General features: G+C 41.3%; 1 protein-coding gene across 2 annotated transcripts in view; it reads left to right on the top strand.

Annotated features, from left to right (window-relative positions):
- The window catches only part of C18H1orf74 (chromosome 18 C1orf74 homolog), a 145,586-nt gene that overhangs the window by 45,497 nt on the left and 81,930 nt on the right, over positions 1-18,159 (top strand). The window lies entirely within an intron of this gene.

Here is an 18,159-nt window from a genome sequence, read left to right as displayed (position 1 = left end):
ATATATGTATATACATATACATATATTTTTCTGTGTGTGAACCTTTTCTTGGTTTTTTATAATAGTAGTCTCATACAATATTTATCCTTTTGTGATTGACTTATTTTTACAGGGCTATGTGGGAGGGAGAAAGAAAAGAAAGAAAAAAAGGCAAAAAAAAAATGATGGGAGGGAGAAAGAAGAGAAAGAAAAAAAGGCAAAAAAAAATAATGATGGCACAGTGGGAGCTGGTGGGTGGGTGCATGGCAAACCTGGTGGCAGCAAGCCAGTGGTTCTCTAGCCGAGCAATGTGGCATGGCCCAAATGTAAGGGGTGGAAGTGGCATATGGGGCTAGATGGGAGGGAGAAAGAAAAGGAAGAAGGGGGTAAAAAACGAAATAAAAAATGACAGGGCTGGTGCCGACATGTGGGGTGGGGCAGATCTGGACTGGCTATGGGCCAGCAGCTCTATAGCTGTGCAGCACGGCATGGTCTGACTGGAAGGGGTAGCAATGCCATACAAGGCTAGGTGGGAGGAAGAAAGAAAAGGAAGAAAGTGAAAAAAAAAAAAGCCACAGTGGGAGCCAGTGGGTGGGGGTGGGGCAGACTCTGGGCAGTGGCGGGCCTGTGGCTCTCTAGCCAAGCAGTGCAGCGTGGCCCATCGGGAAGAGGTGGAGGTGGAGTATCGGGTGGAAGGGTGAGTGGTGGGAAAGCATGTTTCTCTGGTTACTGGGTGCTCTGTCTCCTGTTGAGAGCTCTGTGAAGTTACCTTCTCATACTCCTGGTCTAGGGTCATTGCTGTCTGTGTTCCAGTATGGTGACTGTGTCGTGTTAGTTGGTAGGACACCTCCACTCCATATTTCTCCTTGTTCTCTGTTTTCTGTCAGTTTCTTCTTCCATTTGGAGTTTGTTCTAGTTCTTTATCTCTTCATTTGATGCTAAGGGTTCTAGGACTGATGTTTGTATCAGTTTTACTTATTTTCTCAGGTCTTTGCTGCAGAGGGATGGCATGGTGAGTCTGTCTACAGTGCCATGTTGGCCCTGCCTCAAAGGAAAAATTTCGTTAGAACGCCCTTGCTCTTTGGTGGGGGATGAGATGGGGTGGGGATGAAGCAAGTAGCTTTTGTGTCCACTTTGTTCTTTGGAGTTCAGGGTGCAACAGGGTTGGTCAAGGACAGTAAGAGGGAGTCCCCTGAAGCATACCACCCCAATAGTCCCATGTCAGCTAATCACTGGGCACAGAGGGATGCACCAAATATCTCTGCTATTTTCTTGTGTCCTTTAGGCCTCAGCCATCAGGGTTGTGGCAAGTCTTTTTGGTCAGTTCCAAGCTGCCTCCTGTTGAGGTCATGAAATATACAAATGTGTCTTCCTTTTGGCACCTGTTTTCTTATCCTCCTTGCCAGAAATCTCTATTTCCAAAGCATCCTCAACTCAGCAGGTTCAGCTGACCTTTTTTTTTTTTTTCTTTCAAATCCATTTCCCCCCTCTTCTTTCTACCTGTGGTTATTGACTTTTGTTCTAGGTCTGTGTCCTCTCCCTGTGAACTGTGGATCTGTGCATACTTAATTCTGCTTCACTTGGCCTTTTTGCTTGTGGCCATTGGGGCTTTACATTCCCTTTTACCTTTTAAAAACGTCTCTTTTTCCCATCTGCCTTTTCATATTTTGCCTTGTTCCCTTATCCCACCACCATTTTATTTAAAACTAGAGAACTTGGATAGTTTGGGAATTGCTGAAACAGAGAAGATCTAGCATGTTAGGTTTTCCTTGGTGTCCTCCATGAGATGGTGACCCTCTCGGGTAGATGGAGATTGGGGATGCTGAGTGGTTGACATTGGGGCTGAGTTGCTGCAGAATTTGTGAAACATCGTGTGCATCTGTACCAGAGTGGCCAATATGTCTTCCTTTTCCCTTAATTTTGCAAGTTAGTTTTCTTTGCTTAGCTTCCTTGAGGAATCAAAGGGTGCTTTTGGGACATGATTAGTATATGTGACCCAGTGCTCTGGGCTGGGAAGAAATGAAGAAGAAGGGGGCGGGGGGCGTTCTTGGCAAATTACCTGGACAACAGAGGCAGATGGGTTCTACCTTACAGTGCCCTGAGAGGAGAATGGGAGTTTATTGTGAGACTAGGGAAGATTTGCTCCCCCCACCAAAAAAAAGACTGGTTAAAAGCATAACATATACTGACTCAGCTTTAGAACCATGGTCTCCAAAGGGGACGTGCAGAACTATCTACTGGGGTGTGGGGAGAAAATATTAGTATTTCTATCTATACTTGTCTTTTTAGAATTTCTGTTTTTATGTTAAGTTTTATGTTAGTAAATATTACATGCATGTAATATAGAAATGTTGTTGTTAGGTGCTGTTGAGTTGGTTCCGACTCATAGTGATCCTATAGGACAAAGTAGAACTTCCCCACAGGGTTTCCAAGGAGCAGCTGGTAAGTTTGAACTGCTGACCTTTTGATTAGTAGCCATAGCTCCTAACCACTGTGCCACCAGGGGTCCAATATAGAAATAGTAACTATATATTTATTGGAAGTACATGTACTTGATCCTTTTTAAGTGATGATGTGTGTGTGAGGTATGCGATCAAAAGTTTTGGTGACCACTGTTCTAGAGAAGCTTTGATCCAGTTCTTGATCAAATGCCAAAGAACTGTTTTCTGGGGGTGGCTCTGAGATGTGGACACAGAGCAGTCCAGCTAAGGTCAAAGGCCAAATGTGTATGGAGAAGAGTAGCATAGAAGCTCTGAAAAGAGCCTTGATGACAAGGTGGGATATAACTGTCCTTAAGAGGTAGCTTTCTAGGAACAGCAGATGGGATGACTATTCCCTGTGCCAGTGTGAATAATTTTGTCTGATATCCAGGGTCTGTCATTACAGTCTTTACTGAGGAGAGGGAATGACAGTTTCTCACAGGGAAATCTGAAGAGGTGGGATACTTAGGGCGTCCACCAGTATAGGTGGAGCTGTGACCAATTAGGGCCTTGCAGATGGTCAGTGGGAATGGATTCTGTCACTGTGGAGAGTCTTTACAAGAAGCAGGGTGTAGAGGAGATCTGAGTTCTTGGGTTCTTGGCTTAGGAGCCTAATATCTTAAGAATTGTGCTCTTCTCTTCTGACAGAGGGTGCCCGCTTTTGTGGTGATTTATGTTGCTGAGAAACACTAGTATTTGCCTTCACAAAACTCCAGTTTTGTTTGGGATGGCATGTGCCCAGCTAAAAACCTCATTTCTCAACCTCTCTTGAAGTAGGGGTGGAGGTCTGACCCTGGCCAATGAGATTTAAGCTGAACCCCTGGGTGGGACTTCTCAGTTTGTTTTTTATCAGGGGTCAGATTTCAGCTGGCATGAATCTTTTGCCCTTTACCCTTCTTTTCTTTTCCTGAAACAGAGTGATGCTGGAGGTGAAGCAGCTGTCTCCTGACCACAAGGCAACAAGAAGGATCTATAAAAAACCAACTGCCATTGAGTCTGTCTGAGTCATGGTGACTCCATGTGTGTCAGAGTAGAATTGTGCTCTGTTGGGTTTTCGATGGCTGATTTTTTGGAAAGTAGATTGCCAGGCCTTTCTTCTGAGTTGCCTCTGGGTGGAATCAAACTTCCGACCTTTAGTTAGCACCTGAGCAGATACTGTTTCTATCACCTAGGGAGGATGGATAGGGGAGTGGAAAGACAGAAGGAGCCTGGGTCCCTGAAGTCACTGGTCTTCCCTTCCCAGACTTTGTTACATGAGGAAAATAAATCTTTGCTTGATACAGTGCCTGTAAATTGGGGTTTCTGTTACTCCCAGATGAGGGCAGCCCTCATAAACATGAAGGTCATGACTGCATGGCTGGTGCCCTTGGCGAAGAGTGTAATTATCCTCATGTCTTTGGGAGTCTTTTCCTCCTCTCCTTCCCTGCTAATGGTAGAAGCAGGTTGTTCTGTCTCTCAGTTAGTCATCATGGCCATGCTTGTTGACAAAAAAAATAAATAAATAAATAAAAATTGCTTAACTCATTTTATCAGTGTTTGACTTCAAGTATTTTTTCTCATTAAAAAAATTTATTTATTGTGCTTTAGGTGAAAGTTCACAGCTCCAGTTAGTTTCTCATACAAAAATTTATACACATATTGTATGTGACCCTAGTTGCAATCCCTATAATGTGACAGTACACTCCGCCTTTCCACCACTGTATTCCCATGTCCATGCAACCAGCTTCTGTCTCTACCTTCTTACCCTGCCTCTGGACAGAAGCTGCCCATTTAGTCTCGTGTATCTACTTGAACTAAGAAGCATACTCTTCAAGAGTATCATTTAATGTCTTATAGTCCATTCTAATCTTTGTCTGAAGTGTTGGCTTTGGGAATGGTTTTAGTCCAGGGGTCATGTCTTCTGGGGTTCCTCTAATCTCAATCAGACCATTAAGTCTGGTGTTTTTAAGTGAGTTTGAGTTCTGCACCACACATTTCTCCTGCTCCATCAGGGACTCTCTGTTGTGTTTCCTGTCAGGGTGGTCATTGGTGGTAGGTGGGCACCATCTAGTTCTTCTGGTCTCAGACTGATGGAGTCTCTGGTTTATGTGGCTGTTTTGTCTCTTGTGCTCATAATTACCTTGTGTCTTTGCTGTTCTTCATTCTTCTTTGCTTCAGTTGGGTTGGGACCAATTGATGCATCTTAGATGGCTGCTCGCAAGCTTTTAAGACCCATGATGCCACTCGCCAAAGTAGGATGCAGAACATTTTCTTAATAAACTTTGTTATGCCACTTGACCTAAATGACCTCCGAAACCGTGGTCCCCAGACTGCAGCCCCTGCTACTCTGTCCCTCGAAGGGTTTGGCTATGTTTCAGGACTTCTTAGCTTTTGGTTTAATCCAGTTGTGCTGACTTGCCCTGTATTGTGAGTTCCTCTTCCCTTCACCTAAGGTAATTCTTGTCTGCTATCTAATTAGTGGTGCTAGTCATAAGGTTTTCACTGGCTAATGCTTTTCAGAAGTAGATTGCCGATGGTACTGAAGGAAGAAGTCCAAGCTGCTCTGAAAGGATTGGCAAAAAACAAGGCTTCAGGAATTGATGGAATATCAACTGAGATGTTTCAACAAATAGATGCAGCGCTGGAGGTGCTCACTCGTCTATGCCAAGAAATATGGAAGACAGCTTCCTGGCCAACTGACTGGAAGAGATCCATATTTATGCCTATTCCTAAGAAAGGTGATCCAACTGAATGTGGAAATTATAGAACAATATCATTAATATCACACGTAAGCAAAATTTTGCTGAAGATCATTCAAAAGTGGCTGCAGCAGGGAATCGACAGGGAACTGCCAGAAATTCAGGCCGGTTTCAGAAGAGGACGTGGAACCAGGGATATCATTGCTGATGTCAGATGGATCCTGGCTGAAAGCAGAGAATACCAGAAGGATGTTTACCTGTGTTTTATTGACTATGCAAAGGCATTCGACTGTGTGGATCATAACAAACTATGGATAACACTGCAAAGAATGGCAATTCCAGAACATTTAGTTGTGCCCTTGAGGAGCCTTTACGTAGATCAAGAGGAAGTTGTTCGGACAGAATAAGGGGATACTGATCGGTTGAAAGTCAGGAAAGGTGTGCGCCAGGGTTGTATTCTTTCACCATAACTATTTTATCTGTATGCTGAACAAATAATTCGAGAAGCTGGACTATATGAAGAAGAACAGGGCATCAAGATTGGAGGAAGACTCATTAACAGCCTGCATTATGCAGATGACACAACCTTGCTTGCTGCAAGTGAAGAGGACTTGAAGCACTTACTAATGAAGATCAAAGACCACAGCCTTCAGTATGGATTACACCTCAACATAAAACAAAAATCCTCACAACTGGGCCAATGAGCAGCATCATGATAAACAGAGAAAAGATTGAAGTTGTCAAGGATTTCATGTTACTTTGGACCCACAATCAACAGCCATGGAAGCAGCAGTCAAGAAATCAAAAGACACATTGCACTGGGCAAATCTGCTGCAAAGGACCTCTTCAAAGTGTTGAAGAGCAAAGATGTCACCCTGAAGGCTAAGGTGCGCCTGACCCAGGCCATGGTATTTTCAATCACATCATATGCATGTGAAAGCTGGACAATGAATAAAGAAGACCAAAGAAGAGTTGACGCCTTTGAATTGTGGTGTTGACGAAGAATATTGAATATACCATGGACTGCCAAAAGAATGAACAAATCTGTCTTGGAAGAAGTGCAGCCAGAACGCTCCTTAGAGGCAAGGATGGCGAGACTGCGTCTTACCTACTTTGGACATGTCATCAGGAGGGATCAGTCCCTGGAGAAGGACATCATGCTTGGCAGAGTACCGGGTCAGCGGAAAAGAGGAAGACCCTCAACGAGGTGGATTTACACAGTGGCTGCAACAATGAGCTCAAGCATAACAACGATTGTAAGGATGGCGCAGGACCGGGCAGTGTTTCGCTTTGTTGTGCATAGGGTCGCTATGAGTCGGAACCGACTTGACAACACCTAACAACAACAACAACATCTAATTAGTGAGTACCTCTCCTCCCCTCTCCCCACCCTTATAACCATCAAAGAATGTTTTTGTCTGTGTTTAAACCTCTTCTTGAGTTCCTATAGTGGTCTCATGCAATATTTGTCCTTTTGCGACTAATTTTACTCAGCGTAATGCCTTCCAGATACATCAGTGTTGTGAGGTGTTTCAAGAATTGCTCATTGTTCTTTATTGTTGTGTTGTATTCCATTGTGTGTATGTACCATAATTTGTTTATCTGTTTGTCTGTTGATGAGTACCTAGGTTGTTTCCATCTTTTTGCTATTGCAAACAGTGCTGCAGTGAACATCGGTGTGCATATATCTATTTGTGTGATGGCTGTTATTTCTCTAGGATATATTCCAAGGAATGGAGTTGCTGGATCGTATGATAATTCGATTTCTGGATTTTTAAGGAAGCACCAAATCGATTTCCAAAGAGATTGTACCATTTTACATTAGCACTACAACCTCTCCAACATTTATTACTTTGTGTGTTTTTTGGATTAATGCTAGCCTTGCTGGGACTTCAATTATTTCTGAGGAGGAGAGAGGCAGTGAGTGTGCCCTTTAAAAAGAATTAATTCTGCCAGGAATATGGCAAGTGAAAGTCACATGGTGTGCTGGAGGTGTCTGTATAGGTGCAAGGGCTCACAGTGCATATCTCTAATTCATATTCAGTGATGTCACGTTGGTAGCTTGAAATTGACTATGATGAGGGTGTTTGCATTATACCATTTGCCATCCAGTTGGTTCCAAGTCATGAAGACCCCATGTGTATCAAAGTAGAACTATGCTCTCCACAGGGTTTTTAATGGTTGATTTTTCTGAAGTAGAACAGTAGGATTTTCTTCTGAGGCTTCCCTGCGCAGACTTGAACTTCCAACCCTTTGGTTAACAACTGAGTGCTTAAACATTTTCAGCACCCAAGTAGTCCAATTACATTATATAAACAGACGAATGCTGCAAATCAGGATGTTCTCCTCCCCCTACTCTCAAAGAGCTTGTTTTTCAGCATTTACCAGCACACTGCTGGAAAAGACCAAAGATTTAGTTTAATTTTTGTTGTTAAGTGTTGTCAAGTTGATTCCGACTCATAGTGACCCTATATGCAACAGAACAAAACACTGTCTGGTCCTACACCAGCCCCACAATTGTTGCTATGCTTGAGCCCATCGTTGCAGCCACTGCGTCCATTTCATTGAGGGTCTTCCTTTCTTTTGCTGACCCTCTAATTTACCAAGCATGATGTCCTTCTCCAGGGACTGATCCCTCCTGATAATACATCCAAACTACTTGAGATGAAGCCTCACAAGTCTCTATTCTAAGGAGTATTTTGGCTGTACTTCTTCCAAGACACATTTGTTCATTCTCTGGCAGTTCATGGTGTAGTCAATATTCTTTGCCAACACCGTAATTCAAAGGTATCAATTCTTCTTCAATATTCCTTGTTCATTGTCCAGCTTTCACATGCATATGAGGTGATTGAAAATACCATGGCTTGGGTCAGGTGCACCTTAGTCCTCACAGTGACATCTTTGCTTTTCAACATTTTAAGGAGGTCTTTTGCAGCAGATTTGCCCAATGGAATACATCATTTGGTTTCTTTACTGCTGCTTCCATGGACGTTGATTGGGGATCCAAGTGAAAGGAAATCCTTGAAAATGTCATTGTTTTCTCTGTTTATCAGGATATTGCTTATTGGTCCTGTTGTGAGGGTTTTCGTTTTCTTTATGCTGAGATGTAACCCATACTGAAGGCTGTCTTCTTTGATCCTCATCAGTAAGTGCTTCAAGCCCTCTTAGCTTTCAGCAAGCCAGGTTTTGTCATCTGTTTATCGCAGGTTGTTCACTAGTCTTCCACCAATCCTGATGCCACATATTTCTTCATATAGTCCAGCTTCTTGGATTATTTGCTCAGCATACAATTGAATATGTATGGTGAAAGGATACAATTCTGATGCACGCCTTTCTTGATTTTAAAACCATGTAGTATTCCCTTGCTCTGTTTGAACTCGGTTGTACCATTTTACCTTTCCACCAGCAGTGTATAAGTGTTCCAGTCTCACTACAACTTCCCCAACATTTATTATTTTGTGTTTTTTGGGCCAATGCCAGCCTTGTCAGGATGAGATGGTATCTCATGGTAGTTTTGATTTGCATTTTTCTAATGGCTAGTGATCGTGAGCATTTCCTGATGTATCTGTTAGTGGCCAGAATATCTTCTTCGGTGAAGTGTCAGTTCATATCCTTTGCCCATTTTTTAATTGGGTTATTTATCTTTCTGTCGCTGAGATTTTACAGTATCTTATAGATTTTAGAGATTAGACCCTGACTGGATATGCTATAGCCAAAATTTTTTTCCCACTCTGTAGGTTGTCTTTTTACTTTTTTGATGAAGTCTTTGGATGAGCATAAGTGTTTGATTTTTAGGAGCTCCAAGTTACCTAGTTTCCCTTCTGGTGTTTATGCATTGTTAGTTATGGTTTGTATTCTGTTTATGCCATGTATTAGGGCTCCTAGTGTCCCTATTTTTTCTTCCATGATCTTTATCATTTTAGATTTTATATTTAGGTCTGTAAATGAACTGTTCCAGTCCTGCTTGGTGCAGCCATAGAGACACGAAACAGGTGAAAGTGAAAGAAGAAGCTTTATTTGGTCGGCCAAGCAAAGGAGCCCACTGGAATTTGCATTGCCAAGATGGCTCCCAGAATAACAGCCCAAGGGGCTTACATGGGTGAAGTAAATCCAGTCTGTGGTCTTCAGGAATGCCTTGAGATGGAGACAGCTTGCTGATTGGTCTGGCCTGAAAAGGCATTCCTGGGGCAGTCTAGCCTTTCTACACTTGCTCAGTCTAAAATGGGGGGGTGGGGGGGTGGTCTCTCAAACCGGGTCTTGGGCTTGGACCCCAGTCTTTGGCAGCTAAAGTTTGGTTTCATCTGGTGGGAGAAGAGTTTTGGGGTCATCCAGAGGATGGAGTCAATGGCTCTGCATAAGTTAGGTGGGCCAGATCTAGTTCCTGCCAGTTTTAGCTGGTCCTGTGACCTCAGTCTCTTGTTTTCCTCAACTTGACCAGAAACAGGATGCATACCTAAATAAGGAGATAGCTTAAGATAGGGAGTTAGGTCCTATATCACAGAAGATGGCAGGTACTAGACCTTTGCCTATTCAAGATGGTGGGCAGGCTGCCAGTCTCAGGTCTATGATCCATTTTGAGTTAGTTTTTGAACATGGCGTAAGGTATGGCTCTTCTTTGATTTTTTTGCAGATGGATATCCAGTTTTGCCAGTACCATTTGTTAAAGAGACTGTCTTTTCCCCATTTAACAGACTTTGAGCCTTTGTCAAATATTAGCTGCTCATAGGTGGATGAATTTATGTCTGGATTCTCAATTCTGTTCCATTGGTCTGTGTATCTGTTGTCGTACCAGTACCAGGCTGTTTTGACTACCATGTTGGTATGATAGGTTCTAAAATCAGGTAGGGTGAGGCCTCCCACTTTGTTCTTCTTCAGTAATGCTTTACTTATCCAGGGCCTCTTCCCTTTCCATATGAAGTTGGTGATTTGTTTCTCCATCTCATTAAAAAATATCATTGGAAATTAAATTGGGATTATATTGTATCCGTAGATCGATTTGGGTAGTGTCATGGTTGAATTATGTACCCCCCAAAATGTGCATATCAATTTGGCTGGGCCATGATTCCCAGTATTGTGTGATTTTCTTGTATGTTGTAAATCCTGCCTCTATGATGTTAATGAGGGGGGATGGGCTGCAGCTGTGTTAGTGAACCAGGATTCAATCTACAAGATTGGATTGTGTCTTGAGGCAATCTCTTTTGAGATATAGAAGAGAGAAGTGAGCAGAGAGACGGGGGACCTCATACACCAAGAAAGCAGCACTGGGAGCAGAGTGAGTCCTTTGGACCTGAGGTTCCTTCGCAGAGAAGCTTCTAGACCAGGGGACCATTGATGACAAGGACCTTTCTCCAGAGCCGACAGAGAAAAGCATTCCCCTGGAGCTGGCACCCAGAATTTGGACTTGTAGCCTACTAGACTGTGAGAGAATAAATTTCTCTTTGTTAAAGCCATCCACTTGTGGTATTTCTGTTTTATCAGCACTAGATGACTAAGACAGGTAGAATAGACATTTTCACAATGTTGAGTCTTCCTATCCATGAGCAAGGTATGTTTTTCCACTTATGTAGGTCTCTTTTGGTTTCTTGCAGTTGTGTCTTGTAGTTTTTTTTGTGTGTAGGTCTTTTATGTCTCTGGTTAGATTTAATCCTACATATTTTATTTTCTTGGGGATTATTTTAAATGGTATTGATTTGGTGATTTCCTTTTTTGAAGTTCTCTTTGTTAGTGTAAAGGAATATAACTGATTTTTGTAAGTTTACCTTATAATCTGGTACTTCGCTGAAATCTTCTACTAGTTTCAGTAGTTTTCTTGTGGATTCTTTGGGTTTTTCTGTGTATAATATCGTGAATAGGGGATACTTCTTCCTTACCAATTTGGATGCCCTTTCTTTCTTTTTCTTGCCTTATTGCTCTGGCTAGGACCCCCAGCACAATGTTGAATAAGAGTGGTGATAAAGGGCATCCTTGTCTGGTTCCCATTCTCAATGGGAATGCTTTCAAACTCTCTCCATTTAGGACGATGTTGGCTGTTGGCTTTGTATAAATGCCCTTTATTATGTTGAGGAATTTCTCTTCTATTCTTATTTTGCTGAGAGTTTTTAATCATGAATGGGGTTGGACTTTGTCAAATGTATTTTCTGCATCAATTGATAAGATCATGTGGTTCTTTTGTTTTATTTGTGTGATGGATTACATTGATTGTTTAAAAAAAAATTTTTTTTTTTTTTTAAACCATCCCTGAATACCTGGTGTGAATCCCACTTGGTCATGGTGAATTATTTTTTTTGATATGTTGTTGAATTCTATTGGCTAGAATTTTGTTGAGGATTTTTGCTTGTATGCTTATGAGAGATATTGGTCTATAATTTTCCTTTTATTGTGGTGTCTTTACTTGGTTTTGGTATCAGGGTTATGCTTGCTTCATAAATGAATTTGGGAGTATTCCATCCTTTTCTATGCTCTGAAATACCTTTAGTAGTACTGGTGTTAACTCTTCCCTGAAAAGTTCAGTAGAATTCTCCCATGAAGCCATCAGGGCTAGGGTTTTTTTTTTTTTGGTAGGAATTTTTCGATTATCTCCTCAATCCCTTCTTTTGCTATAGGTTTGTTTAGTTGTTCTACCTTGGTTTGTGTTAGTTTATATAGGTGGTGTGTTTCTAGAAATTTGTCCGTTTCTTCTAAGTTTTCAAATTTGTTAGAGTACAATTTTTTCATAGTGTTCTGTTATGATTCTTTTAATTTCAGTTCGGTCTGTTGTGATCTTACCCATCTCATTTCTTATTTGCGTTATTTGCTTCCTCTTCTGTTTTTCGTTTGTCTGTTTTCCAGTGGGTTATTGATTTTGTTGATCTTTTCAAAGAACCAGCTTTTGGTCCTGTTAACTCTTTCAATTGTTTTTCTATTCTCTGTTTCATTTGTTCTGCTCTAATTTTTATTATTTGCTGTCTTCTGGTGCCCAAGTGTAACCAAATGAGGGTTCTTGTCCTTTCCTATTAAAAACAAAATTTTTTTTTTTTTTTTTAATAGCGGATCGAAATAAGATAGACGCCATACCACAAGTTGCAAAGAAAACAGAAAGTGGAAATTTATTGTCTGTGCAGACAAGGAGCAACACAGGGTCTAGTAACCATAAGGCCATATGCTCCCTGTCTGAGGGGGTTGGGGAGCTTTTTATTTCCAATGGCATCTGGGGGTTGGATTTGGTGCTCAAAACTGTCAGCCATTAGCCCTCCCATGTCCACATTTGGAGGTTCAGGTGTTGAATCCTGTCAGTGATGTTCAGGTCCAAGGACAGACTGAGGACACAGCTCTTCAGGTCCTACGCATGCGCCAAAATCTTAGCTCATACATGCGCAGGATTCTGGCACCAAATTCAAACTGGTTATGGCCACAGTGTGGCTAGGTCAAACCGCAGTTAGAAGCTGCGGCTTGGCGGGCTGCGAGGATGGGCGAGGAACCGGCAGAGTCGGGGGAAGTCTTGGCAGAGGCTTCACAAGGGCTTCTTTTGCTCCTCTCTTTCTATTTGTTCAAGTTACAGGGTTAATGTTTTGATTTTGGCCCTTTCTTCTTTTTGGATATGTGCACTTATTGCTATAAATTTCCCCTGACCGCTGTTTTTGCTGTATCCCAAAGGTTCTGGTAGGATATGTTTTCATGCTCATTAGATTCTATGAATTTCTTTATTCTGTCCTTGATTTCTTCTATAATGCAGTAGTTTTTGAGCAACGTGTTGTTCAGTTTCCATGTATTTGATTTTTTTCCCTTGCTTTTTCTGTTATTGATTTCTACTTTTATGGCTTTATTTTCAGAGAAGATGCTTTGTAATATTTTGATGTTTTGGATTCTGTTAAGGCTTGCTTTGTGGCCTAAAATGTGGTCTATTCTGGAGAACGTTCCATGTGCGTTGGAAAAGAAAGTATACTTGGTCACTGTTTTGAGTGGAGTGTTCTATATATGTCTATGAGATTGAGTTGGCTGATTGTGGTATTTAGATCTTCCGTGTCTTTATTGAGCTTCTTTCTAGATGTTCTGTCATTCACCGACAGTGGTATGTTGAAGTCTCCTACTCCTATTGTGGAGATGTCTGTTTCTCTTTTCAGTGTTGTTAGAGTTTGTTTTGTGTATTTTAGAGCCCAGTCATTGGATATGTAAATATTTATTATGGTTATGTCCTCCTGGTGTATTGACCCTTTAGTCATTATATAGTGCCTTTCCTTATGCTTTGTGGTGGATTTTGCTTTAAAGTCTACTTTGTCAGAGATTAGTAGTGCCACTCCTGGCTCTTTTTTGATTGTTGTTTGTTTGAGTTTTTTTTTTCCATCCTTTGAGTTTTAGTTTGTTTATGTCTTTGAGTCTAAGTTGTGTCTCCTATAGGCAGCATATAGGCGGATCGTGTTTTTTAATCTATTCTGCCACTCTGTCTCTTTGTTGGTGCATTTAGTCCATTTACTTTCTGTGTAATTATTGATAGGTATGAGTTTAGTGCTGTCATTTTAATGTATTTGTGTGTGTGAGTGTTGTTGACAGTTTCTTTGTTCCACTTAATTTTCTGGGCTGAGTCATTTTTCTTTATGTATTTTCTTTTCATCTTTTTCATTGTTGTTGATTTTGTATTTGCTGAATCTTTATGTTTTTCTTCTTTTTTATTTTGATGTGTAGGATTATTAGTTTCCTTTGTGATTATCTTAAAGTTTACCTTTATTTTTCTAAGTTTAAACCAATCTTTTATCTTGATATCGCCTTAACTTCCTCTCCATATGAAAGTTCTATGACTACACCATTTAGTCTCTCTTTTTTGTTTTAATATTGTCATCTTTTACATATTGATGTCTCCATTTCCCTATTTTCAGTGTTTTAGCTTTGACTTATTTTTGCGACTTCCCTATCTGGGTTGATATCTGGTTATCCTGTCCTGTGTTCTAGTCTCGGGTTGTTATCTGATATTATTGATTGTCTAACTGGAGGACTCCCTTTAGTATATCTTGTAATTTTGGTTTGGTTTTTACAGATTCCCTTAATTGCTGTTTATCTGGAAATGCCCGAATTTCACCATCATATTTGAGAGACAGTTTTGTTGGATATGTAATTCTTGGCTGGCAATTTTTTTTCCTTCAAGGCTTTATGTATGTCATCCCATTGCCTTCTTGCCTGCATCATTTCTACTGAGTAGTCCAAGCTTAGTCTTATTGACTTTCCTTTGTAGGTGACTTTTCGTTTATCCCTAGCTGCTCTTAAAATTCTGTGTCTCTGGTTTTGGCAAGTTTGATTATAATATGTCTTGGTGACTTTCTTTTGGGATCTACCCTGTGTGGGGTTCAATGAGCTTCTTAAATAGATATCTTCTCATCTTTCACAATATCAGGGAAGTTTTCTGCCAATAAATCTTCAACAATGCTCTCTGTATTTTCTGTTATCCCCCTGCCCCCGCATTCTAGTGCTCCAATCACTCATAGGTTATTCCTCTTGATAGAGTCTCTCATAATTCTTAGGTTTTCTTCATTTTTTAAAATTCTTTTATCTAATTTTTCCTCAAATAAATTAATGGCAAGTGCTTTACCTTCATTCTCACTAATTCTGACTTCCATTGCCTCAATTCTGCTCCTGTGACTTTCTTTTGAGTTGTCTAATTCTGAAATTTCACTGTTAATCTTTTGGATTTCTATTTTGCTGTCTTGCTATGGATTTTTGCAGCCTGTTAAATTTGTCATTTCACTCTTGTATAACCTTGCTAAATTCTCTGTTGCTTTGTCTGTGTGTTCCTTGGCTTGGTCTGCATTTTGTCTGATCTCCTTCCTGATCTCTTGAAGAGTTCTGTATATTAATTTTTTGAATTGTACCTCAGGTGTTTCCAAGATATTCTCTTCCTCCAGGAGGTCTCCTGGATCTTTGTTTTGGTTGCTTGCTGAAGCCATCATGGTCTGCCTCTTTATGTGGTTTGATATTGACTGTTGTCTTTGAGCCATCAATGTTATTATATTTATTTGTTTGCTTACTGTGTCCTAGCTTCTTGTTTTGTTTTGATGTGTCAGAATAGGCTGGTCACGTGAGCTACTTTGATTATTGGCATCTTTGAAGCTCTCACATCCTGTCACCAGGTCATTAGAGCTGCTACTAGATATGTGAGCCCAGGAGTCCATTCACTTTTCTTGTGTGGATTCAGCTCTGGTGTTCAGGTCGTCAGTCACTGAGTATGTGGTGCAGGCTCCCATCTATAGTCCTAGATGGCCAGGGATACATAGGAGTTAGTGGAGCAGGCATCGGTATCTGGCTGCAGTAGGGGGTTATGTGCTAAGCAAGGTAGGATGCTGATGGATGCCTCTCACAGCCTGGGAGGAAGGTGTGTCCCTGTTCTGTAGATCATGTAGGCAGGTAGTTTTGCAGCCAGACTTTGGGTACCCAATGCTGTTGGCTGTAAAGACTTGGAGGCACCACTTATTCTTGGACCCCTGTCGTGAGTGGCTAGGTAGAATGGGTGGAGCCACCAGTCCTCTGGCTCCTCATGTGGGTAGGTGAGAACCCTGCTTAATGGGCAGGGGGGTGTTAAATGTCATGAGTCTTCCACGTCCCCCTTAGTTTGTTGCCGTTGAAAATAGGCTTCAGGTATATACCCTGTTGTGCTATGCTAATGAGGGCCTATGCTGTTGAAATGGGCCCACACAGGTCTAGGCAAGGGTGAAAGGCATTCGAAGTCCATGGACTCCTTATGCCTGTACCGTGGCAAAGGAGTAGTGCCTGCCTTGAGGTCCCAGTTTAGGGGAGCTGGCAGATTATTTTTTCCTATTTGTTATTTGTTCCTGCTCCAAAGCCAGGAGACTGGCTCAGGTGTGAGCCAGGGGTCCCACTTCCAGCTCAGGGGGTGTGGCAATTGCTGAAACTGGACCAGAATTGGAGCAGAGTGGGGTGGGGGGGTTGCAGGTGAAGAGGAGAAAGGCACTTCTCGGAGGAGGAAGGGTTATTTTGTTCCCGTGTGCTAGGTTAGATGCTTGCACTTAACTTTTCCTGATCCAGCATTGCTTCCCCCTAGCTCCAGAGGCCTGTGCAGACTCTCTGCTGCTTGGTTTCTCCCAATGTGTAAAACACTTCCTGAGTGCTACTTTTTGCCTCAGCCTGCCTGCTGTAGCCGATCCAGCCTGCAGCGTCCTGGCCAGGTCCGGTCTGGGAAATCCTCGCTACTTCTGAACTGTTTCTCCCTCCCTCTGCCACTCACTCAGACTCTTCAACTTTGTCTTTGATGTTCAGGGCTCCTACATTGTCATATATAATCGATTCACTTGTTTTTTTGGGTTTTTGTTGTCAGAGGGACTACAGAAAGCATCTAACTATTTCTGGCGTCTTGGCCCCATCTCTCTGTTGTTCTGTCAAATCTTTTCTTGAGATGTTCTCTAAATTCAGATGGAATATACTGAAGGTTGTATTTTGGGTCCCATGGATTTGTTTTAATTCTCTTCAGCTTCAACTTGTACTTGCATATGAGCAATTGGTGATCTGTTCCTTAGTCACTCCTGGCCTTGTTCTGACAGATGATATTGAGCTTTTCCATTGTCTATTTCTACAGATATAGTCGATTTGATTCCTGTGTATTCCATCCAATGAGGTCCATGTGTATAATTGCTGTTTATGTTGTTGAAAAACGGTATTTGCGATGAAGATGTCGTTGGTCTTACAAAATTCTAACATGTGATCTCTGGTGTCATTTCTATCACCAAGGCCATATTTTTCAACTACTAATCCTTCTTATTTGTTTCCAGCTTTCGCATTCCAATCACCAGGAATTATCAATGCATCTTGATTGCATGTTTGATCTATTTCAGACTGCAGAAGTTGGTAAAAATCTTGAAGTTCCTCATCTTTGGCCTTAGTGTTTGGTGCATAAATTTGGATAATAGTTGTATTACCTAGTCTTCCTTGCAGGTGCATAGCTATTATCCTATCACTGATAGCATTGTACTTAAGAATAGATCTCAAAAATGTTCTTTTTGATGATGAATGCTAAGCCATTCCTCTTCAATTTGTCATTGCTGGCATAGTAGACTGTATCATTGTCTGATTCATAATGGCCAATACCAGTCCATTTCAGCTTAGTAATGCCTACGATACTGACCTTTATGCATTTCGTTTTTGGAAACTTCCAATTTTCCTAGATTCATACTTCATAACATTTCACATTCCAGTTATTAATGGATGTTTGAGCTGTTTCTTCTCATTTTGAGCCATGCCACATCAACAAATGAAGGTCCCAAAAGCTTGACTCTATCCACGTCATTAAGGTCTACTCTATTTTAAGGAGGCAGCTTTTCCCCAGTTGTCTTTTGAGTGCCTTCCAACCTAAGGGGCTCCTCTTCTGGCACTGTTCCAGACATTGTTCCACTGCTATTCATAAGGTTTTCATTGGCCAATTTTTTCAGAAATAGTTTGCCAGGCCCTTCTTCTTAAAAAAAAAAGTTTTTTTTTTTTTTTTTCCTTAGTCTGTGTTAACCTGGAAGCTCAACTGAAACCAAGGGTGACCCTGCTGGTATTTGAAATATCGGTGGCATAGCTTCCAACATCACAGGAACATGCAAACTACCACAGTACAACAAACTGACAGATACATGGTGGATATATTATTGTTGTTATTTGCCGTCAGGTTGATTCTGACTCCTGGTGATCTCATGTGTGCCAGAGTAGAACAGTGGTCAATAGGGTTTTCAAGGTTGTGATCTTTCAGAAGCAAATAGCGAGGCCTGTCTTCCGAGGCACCTCTGGGTGGGTTTGAACCACCACCAATCTTTTGGCTAGTAATCAAGCCCCAACCATTTGTGTGCCCCCCAGGGATGTTATAACACACACACACATATTTTTTAACATAAATGAGATTATATTACACATATTTTTCAGCAACTTGTTTTATTCACTTAAGAGTATGTCTTAGCCATGCTTCCATGTGAGTATATATAACCCTATCTCATCCCTTGTAATTATAATATACTAATTTCATCACACTGATGTCCTATAATTTATTAACCTTTCTCCTGTGGATAAAC

Source organism: Elephas maximus, chromosome 18 (assembly GCF_024166365.1).
Source record: "Elephas maximus indicus isolate mEleMax1 chromosome 18, mEleMax1 primary haplotype, whole genome shotgun sequence".
Lineage (NCBI taxonomy): Eukaryota > Metazoa > Chordata > Mammalia > Proboscidea > Elephantidae > Elephas > Elephas maximus.
The sequence above is the reverse complement of the archived record's forward strand: the minus strand, read 5'-3'. Positions and strand labels throughout refer to the sequence as shown.